The sequence below is a fragment of the Monodon monoceros genome, unplaced genomic scaffold (assembly GCF_005190385.1).
Source record: "Monodon monoceros isolate NGI ecotype Baffin Bay Population unplaced genomic scaffold, NGI_Narwhal_1 Super_Scaffold_15, whole genome shotgun sequence".
NCBI classification, from domain to species: domain Eukaryota; kingdom Metazoa; phylum Chordata; class Mammalia; order Artiodactyla; family Monodontidae; genus Monodon; species Monodon monoceros.
Genome location: NW_021703771.1, coordinates 58,588,734 through 58,602,805, shown reverse-complemented (window position 1 = coordinate 58,602,805; position 14,072 = coordinate 58,588,734). Strand labels below are relative to the sequence as shown.

Sequence of the window (14,072 nt, the reverse complement as noted above, 5' to 3'; positions counted from 1 at the left end):
TTGATGTTTTGGGCATTTACTTGCTGCTCGTAAGAGCTCAGAGTTCAGTTGATTCCCCTTAAATTTCCTAAACCACCCCCGCCCCAATTTTACGGTTAAGAAACTAGGCCTTAGGTACCTATTAAACGACTTGTTGGAAGCCATACAGATCAGTAGCCTGGATTCATTTCCTCTCAGTCCTGGTTTGGTGGTCTTTCTTCTCCTACAAGCAACTGGTATCTTACATAAAAACATATTAACAGTTTTCTTCCTCAATAGTGAAAAAACATGTTAATAAAATGCATTTTTAAAAAGTGATAAAATCATAGTATCTCTCTCACTACTTTTGTTGTACTATGAATGCCATAGATATACATTTCTATGATGTGATTTTTCATTCATGGAGTTCTTGGGTTGTTTTTTGGCTGTGTAGGGTCTTAGTTGCGGCATGCGGGGTCTTCGTTGAGGTGTGTGGGATCTTTCGTTGTGGTAGCGGGCTTCTCTCTAGTTGTGACGTGCGGGTTTTCTCTTCTCTAGTTGTGGCGCACGGGCTCCAGGGCGCGTGGGCTCTGTAGTTGGGGGCGCGTGGGCTCTGTAGTTGGTGGCGCGTGGGCTCTAGTTGAGGTGCACGGGCTTAGTTGGCCCGCAGCATGTGGGATATTAGTTCCCTGACCAGGGATGGAACCCTTGTCCCCTGCACTGGAAGGTGGATTCTTTACCACTGGACCACCAGGGAAGTCCCTCATGGAGTTCTTAATATATGCCATACATTATGATAAGTCCTTAAAGTGTGTTATCTCATGTAATTCTCACAATAGCCCTATAAGGTCAATATCTTATTTCTCCCATTTTGTAGATGTATAAACCTGAGGCTCCAGGCCACACAGCATGAGAATCATTTGGGACTTGCATATGACTGTTTTAGTAAAGTACTCACCGATAGGCAGAGAATGTTAGAATGTTCATTCATTCACTTGACCAATATTTATGGAAGGTTTATTGAACAGTTCTAGATGCTGGGGATATAGCATTTAGTGGGAGGAAATCAGGGGGCTCACATTTTGATGGGGGGTAAACAAATAAACAAGCAACAAAAATATCAGAAAGTGGTAACTGCTGTGCGGAGAATTAAAATAGGGTGATGTGATAAGGAACAACAGTGTGGCTGTTTTAGACTGGGATGCTTAGAATCAAAACACGAAGGAAAACAAATATCCCAAGTTTAAAGGTTGTCTTTCAAGATTAACCATAGTGTTTACAATTCAAAATATCATATACTATGAAGAAGATTATCTGGCATGGGCATCAAAGGACTCAGTAGACCTTGAATATAGGAGACTGCCTACCTGGAGGAAATATAATTAACGTGTCTGAACCGTATGAGCTCTCTTTTCTATTTCTGTGGCATTGTTACACAGATGTTTAGTAAGCTCAACTAGAGTCTTTCAGGCTTTGATCTAGAGACTCGGTGATTTTATTTTATTTTATTTTATTTTTGCGGTATGCGGGCCTCTCGCTGCCGTGGCCTCTCCCGTTGCGGAGCACAGGCTCCGGACGCGCAGACTTAGCGGCCATGGCTCACGGGCCCAGCCGCTCTGCGGCATGTGGGATCTTCCCAGACCGGGGCACGAACCCGTGTCCCCTGCATCGGCAGGCGGACTCTCAACCACTGCGTCACCAGGGAAGCCCAGACTCAGTGATTTTATAGGAGTTTCTTTCTTAATACCAGGTATGAATGTTTTTCTCTTATACTCTGTGTTCTTTCTTGTCTTCAATAATATGAGAGAGCTAAAGGACTTTGAGAAGCTAGAGCAACAAAACCACATGCGTCTGGGGAAGACTTCCATCTTTCAGGCAATTTTTAGACTAAAACTTGGAAGTCTCAGTTTCTTAGATACAACTAAATTGCTACCATTTTTCCCCCTGCAAACTTCATGCACAGAAACCCACTCATACAAGGAAGTTCTTGGTAGATGAAACCGTGTAGAAGCAAGGCCTCTGGTACTTTGGACATCCAGATCCCTTTGGGCTGGGCCAAGGTGGATCTGTGCTACGGTGGATTGGAATCCAGTGGTGAGCAGGCAGAGCTAATGGAAGACTGAGAACTGGGAAAGATACTTCCTTCGTCAGAAATTCCCAAATTTGCACATTAGAATCACCAGGGCGTCTTTTAAAACTTTCACCGTCCAGGCAACCCCCATCCCTCCTTAATACCCATTAAATCACAATCTCTGGGGGTGGTGGACACAGGCATTAATATATTTTAAAGTTTCTTAATTGACTCTGTGAAGGCAATTCTGAAATGTGCAGACAAGTTCGGGAACTACTGACCTTATGTGGTTAGGCTCTTTGATCAGAATCGGGTGACTCCTGTGTGGTCCACCTATAGAAGCTTGGAAGATTCCAGGCACCGGGCATGGGGACGCATAGCAGGATTCTGGACGAAGCAATTCAGAGTGACCACTTGATGTTTGAAGCAAGGGCAAACATACGCTTAGATATTTAAGATTATTTTGTAAAGTAGAAAAATAAAGTGGGTTTTTCTAGAATTGAAACACTTCTGAAATGTTCAACAGATTTGGTGATACTTCTAAGTGTTTTCTCGAAAGTACGTGCTGCAACGAGAGCAGCAATGGGAGAACTGTGGGTAGTGGTGTATTTTAAAACATGCTGAGCCAGAAATCTCCCTCCTCCTCATAGCCCTCTACCATTCCTACACACCTTTTGTCAGTCGGTACTAGCTGCTGTATTTCTAAGCAACAGGAATATCTGCCCACACAGAGTCTAAAATTCATAAATTATATATGGCCACAGGGCATTAAAGGAATATTAATAAATGAAAGTCTTAGATAATTTCTCAGCCTGTTCAAGAGGCGTGTTCTGCTCTAAAATCTTTTTTTAGAATTACCAGTGACAAAATGGACTCCCTTTGTATTTGGAAAAATTCTGAAGTGTCTTTCTAGTTACGTAAATAGATATTCTTTTCCTTCCCTCCTTCATTTTCCAAGGTTGCTAATAAGAAGTGAAATGCCCTAAAGCTATAGTTGCAGTAGGGAGAAGGAGGAAAAGAAGCAGGAGTGGTGGACGATTCGTGTTTTATTAGGGTGGGGATGCAACATTTACAGGTCGATGAGTATGTCAGTGCTGCCACAGTCTTCCTGAGGGACCAGGAAAGAGTCCATGTGCCTGGCGGGTCGTCAAGAAATACCTGCTGAGCAGCTAAAAGCAGGAAGCCCTGCTCTGAATCCCAGCACTGCTCGCTACTTACTCCTTGTGTGGCCCTTGGCAAACTCCTTAACGTCTCTAAAGTGACAGTTCCCTTTATGAAGAAGGGAATTATATCTAACGCATGGGGCTTTTGTGAGGATTAAATGAAATAGGCGTGTAAAGCTCTTAGCAGAGTATGTGGCGCATTAAGAGTACTCAGTAAGTACAAGGTATTATTATAATGAGGCGCTCAGTGACATATCAGAATTGTCAGATGATTACATGGAGAGAAACGTCCCAGATTTTCAACTTGGGGAGAAGTATCTACTGAAGGAGTAGATGGGGGAGATTCATAGTAATTTTTTTTTTTTGCGGTCCGCGGGCCTCTCACTGTTGTGGCCTCTCCCGTTGCGGAGCACAGGCTCCGGACGCACAGGCTCAGCGGCCACGGCTCACGGGCCCAGCCGCTCCGCGGCAAGTGGGATCTTCCCGGACCGGGGCACGAACCCGTGTCCCCTCCATCGGCAGGCGGACTGTCAACCACTGCGCCACCAGGGAAGCCCGATAGTAATTTTTGAGGAAATTCAAGGACAAACTGTAAGCAACTGGTTTGTGAATGCTTGGCCCTAAGCAATTGGTTTGTGACTAGAGGTCAGCATGGTTTCAATAAACACAAGTTATACTCACAAGACTGCATTTGCTTTTGCATTTGATTTGCTGAACCAACCTGTAGTTGTGGTAATAAATCAATGGTGTGTCTGAATGATTCTAAAGTAATTGGCAGGTCTCTTAGGATGTCACAACATGTTGATAACAGACTGCCTACATTAGTCCACAGAATAAGGACTCAAAAGATAGTGATATATGGGGAGGGGGAAGGGTGAGCTGTGACAGGGCGAGAGAGAGGCATGGACATATATACACTACGAAACGTAAGGTAGATAGCTAGTGGGAAGCAGCCGCATAGCACAGGGAGATCAGCTCCGTTCTTTGTGACCACCTGGAGGGGTGGGATAGGGAGGGTGGGAGGGAGGGAGACGCAAGAGGGAAGAGATATGGGAACATATGTATATGTATAACTGATTCACTTTGTTATAATGCAGAAACTAACACACCATTGTAAAGCAATTATACTCCAATAAAGTTGTAAAGAAAAAAGGATAGTGGTATATTAAAATAATGGAAGGAAACTAAAAGTTAAAAACTCACTGAGGATACAAATAAAGTTAAACGCTTGGTTTAAAGATTAGTTGTGTATGTACAAAATGTGTAAAATTGGACTTAATTGGAATTCATATGAAAAAGGTCTAAATATTAGTTCTTCTTAAGCTCAAAAGATGTGCTTGTTGAACACAAATATGCAATATTAGCCTATAAATTCTACGTTTACATCAAGGGAAGTAATACTGACATTGTAATCTGTACTAGGCTAACCGTAACAGAAGATACCTTCTTGAATAACTTCTTTAAAGGATGTGTGGGTGAACTGGATCATTCTAAAGGAGAATTCCAAGGATGATTGAAATCTCTGGAAATTGGGGTACTTGAGTAATGGGAGACCACTGGCAATGTTTGCTTGGAAAAAGAACAATTAGAAAAGACATGATCATTGCCCGTGAAATAGTGGACAGTCTTCCTCAAGAAATATGGATTAGATGCAACCTATTAGGTTCCAGAAGGAAGAAAAAAGACCCAATTAGTATACTCTATTTTAGGTTAGTATAAGAAATACATTTCTGACCATCAGAGGTGTTAAAATTGAATGAGTTGCCTTGTGAGATTGTAAACTCATGAGCTTTGTCACTGGAGATATTGAATACTGTGTGATCCTCTCTCAAAAACATTTTTGAGAGAAATCCTCTTGATAGGAGCTAGGATTAGGTATCCTTCAGGCTGTCTTCCAACTTGAGTGTGATGCTGAAAAGAAATTTACTCCACAATCTTGCTTTTAGGTTATTCTAGAAATTAACAGAAGGGAAGACATTAGCAACTATGAAACTGTCTATGTTGTTTTTTAACCTGCCTCAAGAAGGTCTGCTGTCTCTGTGGATAGCTATGCATTGAATCTTTACATTAGTTGTGAGAGTATTTCATTTCTTTCCCTACTATATATTTCAGTATATTGGAATTATATTAGTGAATATATGTTAATCATATATAGTGAATATGTATTAGTTTTGAAACCGAAAAAATGAAAAAAAGAATGTCTTATGACTTGTATATACTCAAAAGAATTTGGAGGGCTTCAGGAGCCTTTATATTCAAGGCTGAATAAAAGTTGGTAAGTTTCAGAAGCTTGGTTGATGCATTTTTTTGATCTAAGAGCAGTCTACATATTCTCTGCCTCCTGACCTTCTCACCTGGATGTCTAGGTAGCATCTTAAATCTGCTTCTTCCCCAGCCTTCCCCATCTCAGTAAACGGCACCTCTGGGTACCTCCAGTCAAAAATTAGGGGTCATCCTTGTTTCTTCTCCTTCCTTCTTCCCACATATAAAACCCACCTCTTCAGATTCTATTGATTCTTCCTCCAAACTAAATCTAAAACCTGCCCACATCCCTTCAGTTTTACTACTACCACTCAAGCTTGAACCCCTGGGACCACTGTGTGACTCCTGTCTTCTGATCATGGCTCTTCTTTTTTCTTCTTTTCATTCTCCACACGGTAGACACAGTAATACACACACACACACACACACACACACACACACACACGTATATATATATTTTCATATCAATCAGAATATGTCACTTTCTGCTTCAAGCTCAAATAACTTCTATATAAGTTTAGTATTAAATCTGAACTCCCTATACTGACCCATAAGGCGTTCACAGCATCTGGGGCCTCATGTGATCTCTGTTGACCTCATTTTTCTGTTCCGGGCACTACAGTTCAGTCACCCTGGTTTTTATTTGCTTCACCAAACTGGATAAACCTCGCCTTGCCCCCTTCTAGGTCCTTTCCAACAGCTGCCCTCTCTTCCTGGACCTACTTCCTCCTCACTTTCCATGGCTGGCTCCTAGCTGTAGTTTATTTCTCAAAGTAAGTCTCAGTGTCTCAGTGGTGACTTTTCTGATCCCTCAACCCAAAGGCTTTCCAATCTGTGTCTAGAATCTCTGTTTTATTTTCCTATAAGCACTTATCAAAATATTTTTGGTTATATTTTTATTTAAATTTAAAAAATTGTCTGCTTATCCTGCAACTCCACTATCAGTTTGATTATAATAAGGACTTTGTCTTATACTGTCTATACTGTACAATCGTGTGCTCTCAGCCCTACATCAGAGATGAGGAATAGTAGCCATGCAATGAAATATGTGTTGGAAAAAAGGAGAGGAAGAAGGAAGGGAGGATGGGATGGAGGAGTGAAGGCAGGAAGGAAGGGGCCTTCTCTTCAAAACTTATTCCTTTCATAAACTGGTCATGGAAAATTAAGAGAAGTCATCTAAATTTTTTTAAAAATTAAAATGATGGAATACGGTGAAAGTAAAGTAACATCTTATGTCAATGGTAAGATTTGGAATTGTTTTTTCCATTGAAGCCTATTGGTAGAGATCGAGTCAAAGTTTTCATTTTACACTTTATCTGATAATTCTGTAATTATAGCAAAGTCTTAAATGACCTATATGAAAACTAAAATGAGATGATTGGCTGTGGGAGAAAATTCAGGATGTGTATTTCCAGAAGGTGGCACTTAAAGGACAGATTGCTCAGGTGGGCCCCTCATGGAACGCAAGCCAATAGGGCTCGCATTTAGGCGTGCTGGCAGCATTTAACAGATCCCTTCTTAGAGCTAGAGAGCTTCAGTTTTATCTGAAGTGGTTTCTGTAAGGCAAGCCCCTTCTGTTTTGACATTCCTCTCAAATTTCCAAGATTAGCGAAGAAATAACATTAAAATCAGCTTATACTGAAATCTGAAGATTATGTTTATATAGTTTGTTTATACGGTTTTATGGTTTTTTAGGATCAAGGATTCTCTTGAACACAAAAATATCTATTATTATACTATCGGTATTATTAAACTACCATAACACTTATTATAGAAATGGATATTACAAACAGGAATGTTGGAAGTAACAAGGCTTTTGTGATTTAGAAAAGGAAGAAAAACTACAAGCACCTGTTGAAGAAAATGATGACGGATGGTAACATTTTTCTCAAGGGTCCCTCTGCAGCTGTGCTTACATTCAGTTCCCCAGGCTGAACCGGGGTTTATTCATATCTTTTATTACACCCATAAAGAGTTCTCACTTCATCCTGTTTAACACAGCACCGGTCAAAGCTCTTTTCTGTTTACAGAGATTTTATTCAAGAGAGGAAAAAAAAGACTGACAATGAGTGAGAACCAATTTCACATCTGTGTAATCATGTTTTTTAACGAGAGGTCGTAGCAGTCTTGTGGATTATCAAAGCTAGTGTTTTTGGTTTGTTATCTTAGTTTGAAGGTGGCAGTCCGTACTCTGGCTACCATGCGAAATGCTAATGCCAACTTCTGCTGATGCTGTCTTTACTATTGCCACACAGCGTTTTGAAACCTCAGTAATACACTTTATCATTTATTTCAAAGCATAACATGTTCAAAAGGAAAAATATCCTGTGAGAATATGCTTCAGAAGTAATATTTTATTTATTTTGAATTTTATTTAGTTATTTATTTATTTATACAGCAGGTTCTTATTAGTTATCCATTTTATACACATCAGTGTATACATGTCAATCCCAATCTCCCAGTTCATCCCACCCCCAGCCACCACCCCAACTTTCCCCCCTCGTGTCCATATGTTTGTTCTCTACATCTGTGTCTCTATTTCTGCTTTGCAAACCGGTTCATCTAGAAGTAATATTTTTATGACACAACTGCAGGTTAATTTTATTACCAGAGTCTAATTATCAACTCAGTTTTCAAAGGTAACAGCTAATATTTTATCTTTAAAAAGTATAAACAGTATAAAAAGTATAAAGGTTAATACATGATTAATATAATAATCCGCAATAAAAACAAAAAATAATACCTCAATGACAATTCATATTGGAGCTAATATTTATGCAGATATTTCAGTTAGAATATGATTGAAATCCACATAAAACCATTTATCTAGGGAAATGTTACTTCACATTTCACTTTATAGAACATTAAAAATGAATAAGTACAAAGAAGAATGACTTCTGCATACCAGCTTTTATATTTACACAATTAAAACATCTACATATTTTTATTCTTAAGTGCTTACAAAATCTCTATAGGATCATGATTCTCTGAATCCTCAACCCTCTTGCCCTCATAAAGTCAATTTTTAATGATACTTCATCGGAACCTACTTTTATTTATCAGCATTTTATGTTACATTTATAATTTATAAATATATTTAATACATATACAATGAGATTTTTATAATGGCTGTTATTTTTATGATGAGACCATGACAATGAGAGTGCACTGTGATCAATATTTCTATTTTTATTTTTATTTATTTTTATTTTATTATTTTTTTGCTGTATGCGGGCCTCTCACTGTTGTGGCCTCTCCCGTTGCGGAGCACAGGCTCCGGACGCGCAGGCTCAGTGGCCATGGCTCACGGGCCCAGCCGCTCTGCAGCATGTGGGATCTTCCCGGACCGGGGCACGAACCCGTGTCCCCTGCATCGGCAGGCGGACTTCCAACCACTGCGCCACCAGGGAAGCCCTCTATTTTTATTTTATAAGTCCTGGAATATCAAACACTACAGCAAGGTGGCTGAGGAATGGCCTTCACCACGGATGTACAGTGAAGCTGCATCTGGCCCCACTTGCTAAATGGGATGTGGAGTGGGAGAGAGGGGCACCATTTTGTTCGAATTCTAAAGGTGAAAATCTGATACTAAAACTGATCTGGAAAATTTCCTTAAATAGCCCATAAGTACTATACTGTATGGTTTTGTGAATATAAATTTCTAGGTGATGTTATCAGTATTCAAATTCTTAATTGGTCAATGTTTTGCTGTTAATTTCATTCTCCATTTTTTTTTTCCGCTGGAAGATGATAGTAACAAAATAAGTATTCCATTTAATTATCCCCCTGTGTAACATTTATCTCTTTGTCAGACTGTCAGGAAACCCTTAAACTCGCTAAATATACTTTTTTTTGGTTTGGCCAATCCGCAGGATAAATTCTCAAGATTGTTCTCTGAGTGACTCGCTTTCTTTTCCTCCTTCCTTCTTCCTTTTTTCCTCCCTCCCGTCTCCCCTTCCTCCCAGGGAGAATAATTGAATGATAAGAAATTTGAGACCCAGGTTTTTTTTGCCTTTTTCTCTCCTCTTGCCTCATTTAATTGTGCTTTTAAGGTTTGCCAATATGCCATTTCTTACGGTATAATATTGACACCATCAATCCTGTGTTTGATTATAGTTCATGTATCTTCTTAATACAGGCTGAAGGAAGAAAGTAGGTGCTACTGCGGGATATTTTGCTCCCACCAAGTTAAACTGTTCCTTTACCACAAAGATGTGAATATCGGAGGATAGGTTATGGGTCCTTATCTTTTAGTTTCAAGATTATCCCCGCATTTAGATTTAGCAAAAGGAAAGGCAGGATTCTTCTTTCAAAATTGCACATATTTAATGAGGCTCTGCAATATGCAAGTCCCTCCATTAGGCACTGAGGATATAAATTAACATCAGAAAACATTCTAAAATAGGGTTTCTCTTTCTCAGATATGTTTTTTTTAAAAATTTCTTTAAAATAGGTAGGGAATACCATCCTAGTGTAAAAGGATTTCAAAGAGCTGTGGCATGTATAAACTCTTTTTCTAAATGTTGATGTCAGTTTCGTAAGATTCATGTCCATTTAGGGGCTAAAAGGTCATAACAGCGTTCCCAAATTTCAGTGCCAGATGTGTCTGCATCACACATCATGCAGACCCAAACTCATTCTAGCATCTGGTTAAACACCTTCCACACCAGGTCTTAACCATATGTAAATATAATTGAGAGCAAATGGGAAAATAATCTATTGTTCCCTTTTGTTGTTCCATTTACAATGTAAACAACTTTTCTAAAGGTATAAATTTATAACTGGATTAACAGGACTTGCTGTCTATTTCTAGGCAATTACCACTGGTTGAGAAGATAATGTTGTGTGTAGAATATATTGCGTGCAACGCGGGAATGGAAATAGAGGAATAAAAATTCAGAGAGGGAATGATCACTTCCAGTTGGAATGCTCAAAGAAAACTTCGTAGAGGAGATAGAATCATGAGTCTTGGAGAGAAGGAAGCATTTCAGTGGAGTTGTTTCAGTGGGTGGAGGTAGTGGAGTGGATATCTCAGTGGGGTGAAGAGAGTGGGGAGATAAAGAGGAAGAATGAACAAAAGCAAAGGGCTTGAAAAAGGTAGATTATTTGAAGGGAATAATAAATAGATAATAGAGATCATGTGGTGAGATTTTTTTTTAAAGTCTTTATTGAATTTGTTACAATATATCTTCTGTTTTTATGTTTTTGGTTTTTTGGCCACGAGGCATATGGGATCTTAGCTCCCCAACCAGGGATCAAACCTGCATCCCCTGCATTGGAAGGTGAGGTCTTAACCACCGGACCGCCAGGGAAGTCCCATGTGATGAGATTAACGATAGACACTCTGGAAAACCAGGTTAGGCTAAATTCTAGAGAAACTTGAATCTAAATTATAGAACTTTTCACTCTATACTGTTGAATAAAATGTAATGACACATTGAGAGTGATTTTCAAGGAAGACCTTGACAAAAGTATGAGGTGATAGAATCTGAACTGAGATAGGAGAAGCTGAATGGAGCAGAAGTAAAAGCTGGGTTATTTTTTTAAAGGAGGAACTGATAAGAGCAGAGATTATCTGTGGAGGTGTGAGTAGTAAAGGAAGAAGTTAATAAAACTGTGGTTTTGAATTTGGATGGTTGGGAGAATGGCAGTACCAGGAAATAAAAATCCTTATAGATAAAGGGTGAATACAATTTTGGGTACATTGCACGTGAAAAGACCGTAAGACTTCCAAGTGAAGGTATCCAATGGACTTTTGGGTATGTAATCCTGAATAAAGGTGATGATTGGAAACTCCTGGAGTAGATGAGATTCCCAAAGGATGAAAGATGAAGACAGTGTAGTATAATGTCAAGGACAGAAGTTCCATTACCATAGTTAGGGAATGGAAATAACAGAGACAAACTGTCACAGGTGGACAACCAACCATGGAACCTTCTGGAAGTGGGGAGTAGGGACATCCTTGCCTTATTCCCAGGACTTACCTGTTCCCAAACTTAGTGGGGAAGAATTCAGCCTTTCATCGTTAAGTGTGATATTAGCTATAGGTTTTTATAGATTCCTTTTATAAGGTTAAGGAAGTACCTTCTGTTGCTAGTTTACTGACAGATTTTGCCATGAATAAGTGTTTTAAATGGATTTTCTACATTTTTGAGATGATTGTATGATTTTTTTCCTTTTTAGACTTTGGTATAATGAATTGCATTGATTGATTTTCTAACGTTAAATCAACTCTGCATGGTCATAATATCTTTATTTCTTTTTTTTTTTTTAACATCATTGGGTTCTATTTGCTACTACGTATTTTTAAGAAAATTTGCAGTTAGGCCTATGAGAGATATTGATCTTTTTTGTAGTGTCTTTGATTTTGGTATCAGATTAATGCTGGCATCAAAAAATGAGTTAGGAAGTATTCCCTCCTCTTTTATCTTCTGGAAGTTTGTGAAGAATTGATATTACCTCCTCCTTAAATATTTGGTGAAATTCCAAGTGAAAACACTTTGACTTAGAATTTTCTTTGTAGGAAGATTTTTACCCATAGGTGGACTATAGGGCTATTCAAAGTATCTGTTTCATTAAGTTTTGCTGGTTTGTGTCCTTCAGGTATTTTGCCCATTTCTCATCTAATTTATTCAAGCTTTTTACATCAAAGTGTACATAAAATTATTAACCTCTTAATGTTTGTAGGATCTATTGTAATATTTCTTGTTCATTTCAATTACATCTATTTGTTTTCTGCTGGTCCCATTTACTCTTTGTTTTATAGTTCTCTTTTCCTGCCTTATTTTGATTGATTTTTTAATGATTCCATTAAGTAATATTATTTAGACTAGACAGAAGGCAAGATGTGAGCTCTCATGTATCATAACTGAAATTCTCTCATGTATCAATTTTCTGAATATTGAAGACTCAGTGGTTTACATGAGGCAGATGAGCTCAAGGGATTTTCAGTAAGTCCTGAATGAAGTTTCTCCTGCTTTGTCATAGCTAAGTTATCTGAAAAGCCAGAAAAAGGTGGAATAGCTGAAAGGAATTGGTTTTGGTGAGTGGAAATAAAACAAATGGAAAATTGGCGAGCCAGCTGGATATTTTGTGGGACTAAGGTTTTGGAAACATATTTGCAAGACTAGGATAATTATTCTACCCTTTGAACTGATTACATTTTGTACTGTATTCCTTTTGTTTGCAAAAACTGTGACTACTTGAATCACGTAATGAAATGTGAGCTTGGTGTAAAGGCACAGTTTATCTAAATCCCTTGTTGTCCACACGCGTTGTTATTTCATTTACATACTGAAATCTATGTGATCAAAAGTGGGAAAACCATAGTATCATAGGAATATTTCATTTGAATTGCTTCCACAATTACAGCTGGTTCTCAGGAAAAAATGTTGGACAAACCCTGACTTCAGCAGTAGAAGAAGTAACATTTTATGTGAAAAAAACTTGATAAGATGATTTTGTAGGCAGAAAGATAGAAACTAACCCGTCCTTTTCCAGCAGTGGCCACTATGACGCAGAACAGTAAAGAAGGATAACCTAGGATCTGACTGCCTAGGTTTCAATACTGGCTTTACCACTTAACCAGCTGTGTGACCCTGGGCAAGATGCTAACCTCTTTGTGCTTCATTTTATCTCATACACTTGATCTGAAGATTAAATGAGTTAATACATGTAACATGATTAAACTATAGAATGTACACAGTAAGTTGTAGTTGTTACCAGAGTGAAAGAGGTTAGTTAGGCTCTGTGCATTACCGATAATGTGGGGTCTGAATAGTATCTATATCTGGTACCCTGGGTATCAAATTTACACACACTTGATAGCTAATTTAAAAAGGTGCTAGGAGGGAATTCTCTGGTGGTCCAGCGGTTAGGATTCTGCGCTTCCACTGCAGGGGGCACGGGTATGATCCCTGGTTGGGGAACTAAGATCCCACATGCCGCACGGCCAAAAAGAAGAAAATAGATGCTAGGAATAGAAATGCCAAATACCATCCATTTGAGTATGACAGTTATAGACAATTTAAAGTTCTTCTCTTGTACACTGTATTTTCTCTGTCAAGTATGCAATCGTTTCTTCAAATGTTAATTTTAGTGTTAGAAAAACTAATTATAATTATGTTTCAACATGTTTATTCTAAATCAAGTCTTTGTGATCATCAAAAATAAAATATCCTTATGTACTGAAAAACCAGTATAATTACGGCAAATTTTGTGTCTTCTGTTAGTGATAAAAATTAACAACGTGATTTTTATAACTCTAAACATAGAAGGCTAATGGTAAAAAGCATGGAGAATATTTTCGGGAAAAACCAAACTCTAATTGCAGAAGAGGGAAGGAGATTGGCATTGAATGAGCTCTAACCATGGTTGGCAGTTTTTTCCCTCATATACTATTTCACTTATTTATCTTTCAAAATCCACAAAATAAGTATGTGTCATCTCAATTTTATTAATGTTAGAACAGAAGTTCAGAGTTTGACTTCAACAATTCGTCAAGACACTTCAGAGTAGAGCTGTGGGTCAGACCCCTAGTCGTTCGGTCTCAAAGCCCACGCCCTCTCCGTTGCATCTGTCTGCCTCCCAGAAGTGGTCTTACAGACCCTAGTCGTTCG

At 38.7% G+C, this 14,072-nt stretch overlaps 1 protein-coding gene across 1 annotated transcript in view; it reads left to right on the top strand.

Annotated features, from left to right (window-relative positions):
- The window catches only part of MOXD1 (monooxygenase DBH like 1), an 81,008-nt gene that overhangs the window by 8,904 nt on the left and 58,032 nt on the right, over positions 1-14,072 (top strand). The gene's annotated exons all lie outside the window — the stretch shown is intronic.